The 9,800-nt window shown below is 42.8% G+C and overlaps 1 long non-coding RNA gene and 1 pseudogene across 1 annotated transcript; both read right to left on the bottom strand.

The window, feature by feature from the left end:
- Positions 1-455: 455 nt before the first annotated feature.
- LOC146517081 (zinc finger MYM-type protein 1-like) lies at positions 456-4,355 on the bottom strand (annotated as a pseudogene).
- A 241-nt stretch (positions 4,356-4,596) lies between these two features.
- Positions 4,597-5,179, bottom strand: LOC146517080 (uncharacterized). The gene is made up of 2 exons (XR_014874734.1): positions 4,827-5,179; positions 4,597-4,697 (listed from the first exon to the last, which is right to left on the bottom strand). It is a non-coding gene; the product is annotated as an uncharacterized LOC146517080 (long non-coding RNA).
- Positions 5,180-9,800: the final 4,621 nt, after the last annotated feature.

Here is a 9,800-nt window from a genome sequence, read left to right as displayed (position 1 = left end):
CCGTCTATGCCACGCACACAGCTACACAAGTCTCCCAGGTGACACAAGACAGGCTCTTCTTTCTAACCAAGACTTAAACATTGTTTCTAAATGTTCAACTAAGAAGTTAAAACAATTAACAGTCCACGACACACCTCAAAACTTGGGTTGAATTTATCACTAGGCATTAATATCATGATGTCTTTGAACACAGCATGATAGTTTCTAGTGCTGCTGCAGCGCCATCTACTGCCCGCAGTGGTCATGACTGCACAGACAACTTCACAGCAATTGTCTAAAATTTGAACCAGACACGAAATTTCAGTTAAGTGCAATAAAAACTTACTGGACTTAATAATAAAATGAGATCAAATATATAGAAAAGATCTTTAGTTTGAAATTTTCTCAATTTGATGAAATTTCATTCTAATAAAAATATGAAAGTAAAGATAATCTAAAAAAAAAAAACCCACAAAAACCTTCACTTGAAACTAAAGGAAACTAAACTGAAAACATAACTTTGAAATAAAAACAAGTAAAAAAAAATCTAACTGAAATAACTCAGACAAGAAAATATAGTAACTATAGTAGCTGGAAGCTTTTATCTGCAAATAAGATAATCAGATATTGCATTTTCCAATATTAGCCACAAGATGATGCCAAATTCACAAAATGTGTGCTACACTGTGTAGTAATCTATCATAGGGCTGTTTATAGAAAATAGTCATATTATGCTGCTGATAATGGTCAACAAGCCTCCATTATTCCATTGTCCGTTCAATTTTTTTAAATGGTGAAAACACACGGCACATAAAGACCCACCACTGTGTCACTTTATCGAAAGGGGCTGCACAAAAGCCCTCACCCTTACCCATTAATCTGCTTTATCGACAATGTATGCAGCCTATTCTGAGATGCTTACCAACGGTGCTCTCAGCTGTAATTAAGTCACAGTCTGCTTTCTCACCTAATCAGTCCCTCGGGGCTTTTAAAGGCAGAACGTCTATCACATACAATTACTGCAGTCCAAGCCCTGCCTCAGACCCAGGCTGTATTTAAATAAGGAATCCCCCCCACCAACACTACCAAAGACTGTATTGACAGTGTGATAGATCAGGGTGAATAAGAGAGTAGTCTATAATGCTACAATTTCATTTTAACAACCCAGACAGACTTTGCACAAAATCTTTCAAAAGCCCTTCAGATTCGATAAAGTGCTTTTGAAAGTGGTAGGCTACTAAATATTGGCGCTCTCTGTCAGTGCTGTTATCCACGAGGACGAGATGCAGAAGGGGTGTCACAAAACTAAAGCAAAGATCCAATGATGTCAGCAAGTACAACAACTCCTAAAAGACGAATCAAGTCAATAATATCACCTAAAGGGAGCCATACGAATGCGTATGGATTGCTGTCTCTGTGAGAAGGATGGCACTGTGTAAGTGCTTCCACAACTTCCACAATTAAAACTACATTTTAATCTGCCAGTGATTACAAGAATTCGCTGTGAAAGTATTTTAAAACATGGGAAAATACTTGTTATAGTTTCAAGCCCAAGAAGAGTAATCGAGACATCCTTGTTTAAATCTGTACGCCTCCAGGGCAGTAGTTTCCACATTTTAAAATTCATAATCCTTTAAATTCCTCTTTGAGATTCATAACATTCCAGTGAGCTGTGAGCTTGTATAAAGTTATTAATGTTTCTTTGTCCTGATCAGCCCTTTCTGCTCTTTCGTATCTCTTATCATACATTTCACCATCCATCCATCCATCCACTAGGTTTTAAGGACAGGGGGGGCTTAGCCCCCAAGAGATGCACACGATATGAACGAACGTAGTGAATGAGCACAAAATTTCACAAACAGAAAACAAGACTGAGAAATTGTTTTCCTATACTTTTTTGGACAGATTAAACATCCTAGGCCACCAATAGATCTATTGTTTTATTTCAGTCTGTTTTATAATACAGTACAACAAGAAAACAGAAGAAATGTGTTTGCTGCATCAATAACAAGAAAAAAAATGAAAATAAAAAAGTACATAATTTTTATGGCTGCAATCACCAGTTACTTGGTGGGTGGAAGCATCAAAGAATGACGTCTGTTTTTAAGAGTGGCAAATCGGTCAATCACTCTGTTGTGACTCAGATGCTGAAGCGTGTCTTTTTCAATAGACATGACTGCAAGACTGTGAAGTCTTTTCTGACCCATTGTTTGACGCAGCCAGGAGTGCAGCCGACGCAGTGCACTAAAGGACCTTTCGCACGAGCAGCTGCTGACAGGCACTGTTAGGGCAACTTGGATGGTTGCCTTCAGAGAGGGAAACATGTCTGAATCAAGGAGGTTGTACACAGACAACATATTTTGGGTGGACATCCAGCCTCTGTTTTCCAGGTAAGAAAGTTTCTGGCCACCAGAACCTCCTCTTTTTTCAGGTCAACTCTGTAGTGCTTTGCAAGTTCATTCAAGTGTGGTTCACTCAAGAAGTTCTCAGATTTAGGACTGCATGCCTGGATGCCTTTTAGCAGCCCTGCATCTACACTGCAAAATCTTTGATCAAGCTCACCAACCATCCGATCCACACAAGGGAAAAGTAACTCTCTTTTCAATGTGTCTGAGTTGTTCAATTCAGTGCGTGAACCCACAGTTGCCTCCAGGACAAAATCCTCCATTTTCCTCTGCTTGTGCCTTGTCTTGGCACCTGGTTCAGGGATACTGTGGGTGTTACACAGGGCCTTGGTTTTCTCATACAACTCTGTAGCAAATGCATCTGAGTGTTTGCCCTTAAGTGTGTCACACACAGCTTGTTTGCAGATAAAAGCTTCTGCCAGGTCTAAAGTCTCTTTCTGCAAGAATTTGTGGAGTCCTTCGGTTACAGACAGAATCGACTGAAACATCAGTAGTGCATAGACTGCTGAGAACTTGTAGAGCTTTGCTCTGAGACCAACAGCTATGGGGGATTCAATTGCAGATAGGTACTCCAAATGGCAGGCAATGTCTCAAGAACTGTACTGATTGATCGCAACTGACATGCCCAGCGAGTGTTTGAAAGTTGCACAAGCTCAGTTTTTGTCAATCCAAGCTTTGCCTGAGTCTCCATGAACTTATGATGATTGACTAGGGAAGTGCTGAAGAAAGAATACACACACTCCAACAAGCTGAAAAGCTCCACAGCCTCTGGGACAGCCTTGCAAGTATTGCACAAAACCAGGTTAAGTTGATGAGCATAACAATGCACATAGATAGCCTCAGGATGGAGCCTTCTAAAATGTGCTTGTACAACTCCAGTGGAGCCACTCATAACGGCTGCACCATCATATGTTTGTGCTACACATTTAAGCTCTGCAAGACCATAGTTTTGGATCTGCTGCTGAATCTCATTTGCAATGGACTGGGCATCAAATGATTTTATCTCTGCTAGTGCAAGGAAACGCTCCTTCACTGCCCCCTCTGACACGTACCTGACACAAACAGCTAACTGCTCTGCCTTTTCATCCCTTGCCTCATCTGCCATGATGGCATAGACTTTAGACTTTGTCATTTCAGATACAATGACACTAGTAACTTCCTGGGCACAATAGTCAATCATGTCATTCTGGGATGTTGGCGAGATATACTGTGCATTTGATGGGGGATTATGTTTTTGAAGAAAAGGATCAAACTCCTTCAAAAGCTCCATGCACGCAAGAAAATTCCCTCTGTTTGGGCTGTCTTCACCTTCATCATGGCCACGAAAAGGGAGTCCCTGTCTCCCTAACATAGAGGTGACTGCAACAATTCGTCTGAGATACTCTCTTCTTTCGACTATCTCACTCACATTTGCAGTTGCTATCATCTGTGCAACGTTTCCCTGTTTGCTAGTTCCCTGGTAGTTTTTCCATGTAACAACACTGTCCTTATGTGTTTGAGCCATCTCATGCTTGCCAAAGATGACTAAAGCTTTCTTCCAGTTCTTGCAACCGCTACTGACCAAACTATCATGTTTGATGTTTTTGCCAAACACTCTACATGGGAAGCAGAAAGCTGCATTCTGGTTGACTGAATATTCTAACCAGTTGTGCTTTTCAAACCAGCTGTGGTTAAATGCTCGCTTCTGTGTACCAAAAGTATCATGTGGATAGCTCTTCAGCTTTACCTGTCTGGGCCCTGTGTCTTTGTCACCTAAATCAAACCCTGTAGTAGAATGAGTTGCTGCAGCTGCTTCATCATTTTCCCTCTCTTGGCCTGTTTGCTCTCCTCTCTGTGTAATAACTTGATCTTCCTCTGCTTCTCGATCCATTTGCTGCAGCTCCTCTGTCTCTCCTTGCTCTCTCTGACTTGAACTTGCCTGTTGACTTTTTTCACCCTCAGCCTCTCCTTCTGCCTCACCCTTCAAGATACATTAAAACATACTGAATTGTAATGTAAATTGCTAATATCATAATATATATATATATAATATATAATATAATAATAATATTGTAAGGAAGAGGACTCCCTTACTACATTGATTTATATTATATTATCTGTATAGCACTTTAGAGCACACCTTTCACTTTATTAAAAGCACCTTATCAAGCACTTTATTTAGCAGTGCACTTTAAGCATGGATTTGCACAGTAAAACATTTGCACACAAGAAGTTTAAATATTTATTGACTATTTATTGGGAATTTTAAAATCAGTTGGTAGCCTTATTTCAGATCCTGCACAGCTGCTCCTCATCAAGGAATGTGGTGGTTGTCTGTCAGGAGAAAAGAATGGTGATTGAAATTGTGATTAAGGTTTACCAGTAAGGAAAACTAATGCAAGTGTGTGTGTGAAATCTAGGGATAAAAGTGGTGCAAATAAGTGTAAGATAATGATTACTCACCTTTCTTGCCTGTGTCCTCTTCAAGGTGTTTGGGCAAATGTTTCCCCGGGGGTCCAGACACCATTTAAAGGTTCCGGGAGAGACCATTGGTAAAGAGAGTGTGGTGAATCTTTTGTGCTTGGGTTTCTGGGTTTTTATAATATTGGGTTTGGTGTAACATTAAAGTGTGAAATATTTATTAATATGTAAATGTGAAACTGTATTTATTTATTTATTTATTCTTATTGATATATTGTATACTGTGGTGGAAGGTTGGGATTTAATAACTTACCTGAGAGTGGAATAATGGTTAAGTCTGTGACAGCTGAAGATATTTAAGGCTGCCAGTTGTCATTAGAGTGTGGATTTTTGTGCTGTGAAGAAGCTCAACAAATTAATTGTCGTAAGGAGAGCTGTATAGAAAATAAATACTTTGTTCCACTACACTTGCCTTGGTCCATCTCACTGTGTTTCCAGCCGCTAAGGGCCGCCCTGTTACAAGTGGTGTCAGAAGTGTGTCACTCATGCCACAGTGAGAAGATGATAACAAGAGGTGGAAGAAAGCCAGGCCAAGAGGAGCAGCCTGATGAAGGAGTTGGAGCTTCATCTGAGCTAGAGGCCATGGCAGCAACAAGCCCTGAGGACAAATTGGAGGAGTTGACAGGGTTGGTGAAATCTCTTATGCGGTCTCAAGCAGCCAGAGACCAAAAGTGGGAGAAGGATTTGTCACGTCAGGAGCAAAGGTGGAAAGGCATGCAGCATTAATTTCAGCAAATCCAGCTACAAGTTAACGCTGTAATTGATAAGCCTGATCCACCAGAGGCGCCAGCGCCCCCTACAACATCTGAAGAACAAGAACTTGGATTCAATGGTGAAGACATTCCAGTGGCCAGTGGGTCCAGGTCTTTAATTGAACCAAAACTTTTTTTCCTCTGGCAACAGAAGATGACATTGAACATTTTCTGACAACGTTTGAAAGAATGGCAAATGTGTGTCGATGGTCCAGAGATGAGTGGGCTATTCGTCTGGTTCCCCTGTTGACAGGTAAAGCCTGCACAGCCTACATTCTTATGGATTTAACAGACTCTGAGAATTATGATAAGGTGAAAGAGGCAATTCTGGCAAAATATGAGATCACTGCTGACACCTACAGACGCCGCTTCAGATCTCTGAAAGTTGAACCAGGTGAGACGCCACGTGAACTTTATGTAAGATTGAAAGACCTGTTTTCAAGATGGATTAAACCTGAAAAATCAACTGTAGAAGAAATATCTGAGCAGATAATTCTGGAGCAGTTTTTGAGAATGGTTAATCCAGAGCTGGAGATCTGGATACGTGAGCATGACCCGAAGACGGCAAAGGAAGCAGCTAGCCTCGCAGAGGTTTTCACTTCAGCCAGAAAAGGAAGCAAGAGCACCTACTTCAGCCGGGAGACCCACTACGCCCAACCAAGTAAGTCCATTGGGGGTGAACAGGGTTCTGGTCAAGTTCAGGCTAGAAATCTTTCTAGTTCTAGGCAGCTCCCTTCTCATAGACTTCACAATGTGAAGAAATCCTTTAAGTCTTCAGTTCAGGATATTAAATGTTATCACTGTCATAACTTTGGCCATACACAACAATTTTGCCCTGCCCTTAAGTCAAAACCATCTCTTTTGTGTGCAGTTCCAAGATCAGCCACAGAGTCTGTAGGAAAGAAAGCTTGTACTGTCCCTGTTTTAATTAATGGGCGTAAAGAGGAAGCTTTGCTTGACTCTGGGTGCTTCCAGACTCTTGTACACTCTAGCATAATTTCAGGAAAAAAGCTAAGTGGGGTTGGGGCTACAATAAGTTGTGTGCATGGAGACGAACACAGGTACCCCACTGCTGAGGTTTACCTGACAGTGGGAGGTCAAACCTACTTGTTAGTGGTAGCTGTGGTCCCCAGTTTGCCATATTCAGTGATACTTGGTAATGACATCCCCACTCTTTTTGAACTAATACATCAGTCAGATTATGACCCTCAAGTGAGTGCTGAGAAAGACATTCAAGGCTTAGGTGATGAATCTGGAAGCTCACTTCCTCTAGATATGACAGTTGAGCCATTTAAACCCTGTCATGTAGTCACAAGAGCACAAAGTTCAAAGGAAATGATGCAAGAGCTACCCTTTTTTGAGGAGTCTCTTGAAACAGAGCCAGGGAAGATTAGGAAGTCTAGGGCTCAGAAAAGAAGAGAAAAGTTCAAAGGCTCAGGGGAAAAAGGTACAGCATTGTTTCCCAAGCCAAATAACCAACTTGAGTTTGATGTTCCCTCAGATTTAGGTGCAATCCAAAGAAGCGACCCTACTCTAAAACCCTGGTTTGAGAAGGTAACAGAGGTAGAGGGTGCTAGTCAAGATCAGGTAAGCTGCCTTGCAGACACTGTTTACCTAATTAAAGGAGGCATCTTGTACCAGAGAAAGGGGAAGTGCGAAGCTGTGGCACTCCCACAACAGTTCAGGAACAAAGTTATGGATTTGGGTCATTCAATTCCATGGGCAGATCATATAGCTTTTCATAAAACACTGAATAGGATCAGCAGCCATTTTGTTTGGCCAGGGATGTATGTCCAGGTTTCTGAGTTTTGCTGTTCCTGTGAAAAATGTCAGTTGACCTCAGGCAAAGGAGTAGCGCGAGCCCAGTTGCAACCACTGCCAATTATTGAAACACCGTTTGAGAGGCTAGGCATGGATATCGTGGGCCCTTTAGAGAGGAGTTCCACGGGTCATCGCTACATATTAGTCATATGTGACTATGCAACACGGTTTCCTGAGGCCTTCCCACTCAGATCAATTAAAGCTCGTCACATTGCTAATTGTCTTCTGCAGCTTTTCTTTAGGCTAGGCATACCAAGAGAAATTCTGACGGATTGTGGAACAAACTTTCTATCCAAGTTGTTGCAGCAGGTTTATAAGCTGTTAGGGATAAAGGGACTTAAGACCACCCCGTATCACCCCCAAACGGACGGGCTAGTGGAGAGATACAACCAGACTCTCAAAAGTATGCTGCGCAAGTTTGTCTCTGACACAGGTGTTGACTGGGATCAATGGCTGCCATACCTTCTGTTCGCCTACCGGGAGGTCCCGCAGGTTTCTACTGGCTTCTCGCCTTTCGAACTTTTGTACGGTCGCCAAGTGAGAGGCCCCCTGGATCTGCTTAAGGACTGCTGGGAGGACCCCAAAGCAGAGGATGAAAACATCGCAGCCTACGTAATTAACATGAGAGAGAGATTGGAGAAAATGGCATCATTGATGCAAGACAACATGAAAGCTGCACAAAAACATCAAAAGACTTGGTATGATCAGAAGGCCAGGGATAGGGTCTTCCTTCCAGGTCAGAAAGTACTGTTATTGCTTCCCACCAGCGATAACAAGCTGCTGACAAAATGGCATGGACCATACGAGATCGTCAGACAAGTGAGTAAAGTCACTTATGAGCTGAATATGCCAGAAAGAGTTAAAAAATATCAGACATTTCACATGAACTTGTCGAAGGAATTCCACAGCCGACAAGAGCCGGTCTATCAGTTACTGGTGCGTTCAGTTCAGGATGAGGAGGTGACTGAGAAGTTCTTTCCAACTAACATTCAAGTTTGTGCTTCAGTTGACCTTTCTCATTTGTCTCCTACTGAGCAGGCTGATATAAAACCACTCGTGGACCCACAGCTCTTTCGAGAAACACCAGGCTTCACATCACTGGTTCAGCACAAGATACGGGTGAAGGAGGATGCACCCGTTCGACAAAAGAGCTACAGAATTCCAGAACGGTTGGTGCCAGTGCTGCAGAAAGAAATAAAACTGATGTTAGACCTGGGAATCATTGAGGTGTCAAGTAGTGAGTGGTGCAGCCCGATTGTTTTGGTACCAAAGAAAGATGACACTCTGAGATTCTGTATTGATTTCAGATATTTGAATGCAGTATCCAAGTTTGATCCCTACCCAATACCCAGGGTGGATGAGCTGCTGGAGAGAGTTGGATCAGCAAGGTACATTACAACACTCGATCTCAGTAAAGGATACTGGCAAGTGGCTTTGGCACCAGAAGCGAAAGAGCTGACAGCCTTCAAAACTCCTTTTGGTATGTACCAATTTAAAGTCATGCCATTTGGGCTTCAAGGTGCACCAGCGACATTCCAACGATTGATGGACCATGTACTGAGAGATGTGTCAGCATTCTCTGCAGCATATCTGGATGACGTGGCGGTGTACAGCCAGTCCTGGGAAGAGCATGTCACTCACCTACAGAAGGTGCTACACTCCATCAGAATGGCTGGACTGACTATTAACCCCAAGAAGTGCTCCATAGCCAAGCGAGAAGTGGAGTACTTGGGCTTTGTGGTTGGCTCTGGGAAGATAAAGCCGCAGGTTGGAAAGATTAAAGCAATTCAGTCCTTCCCAGTTCTGACAACAAAAAGGAAGGTGAGAGGTTTTCTGGGTCTAGTAGGCTGGTACAGGAAATTCATACCTTCTTTTGCAGAGCGATCCACTGTACTGAATGACCTCACAAAAGGCTCAGCCCCCAACAAAGTGCGTTGGACAGAAGAGGATGAGCAAGCATTCAGAGACCTCAAGGGAGCAGTTTGCACACATCCAGTTCTACACAGTCCAGACTTCAACAAGCCATTCATCTTGCAAACTGATGCTTCAGGAGTTGGCCTTGGTGCTGTCCTTCAGCAAGAGGTGGATGGTGAAAGAAGACCTGTGGTGTTTCTGAGTCGGAAACTACTCGACAGGGAGACTAGGTATTCGATGGTGGAGAAAGAGTGCTTGGCCATGAAATGGGCTATTGAGGCCTTGAGGTATTATCTTCTGGGACTTCACTTCACTCTAGAGACTGATCATCGTGCCCTCCAGTGGTTGAACCGCATGAGGGATGCGAATGCCAGCATTGCAGGATGGTACCCGTCTCTGCAGCCTTATGACTTTATGGTCCAGTATAGGCCTGGGAAGTCAAATGTGGTTGCTGACTGTTTATCTAGGA

Source organism: Neolamprologus multifasciatus, chromosome 6 (genome assembly GCF_963576455.1).
Source record: "Neolamprologus multifasciatus chromosome 6, fNeoMul1.2, whole genome shotgun sequence".
NCBI lineage: Eukaryota > Metazoa > Chordata > Actinopteri > Cichliformes > Cichlidae > Neolamprologus > Neolamprologus multifasciatus.
The sequence above is the reverse complement of the archived record's forward strand: the minus strand, read 5'-3'. Positions and strand labels throughout refer to the sequence as shown.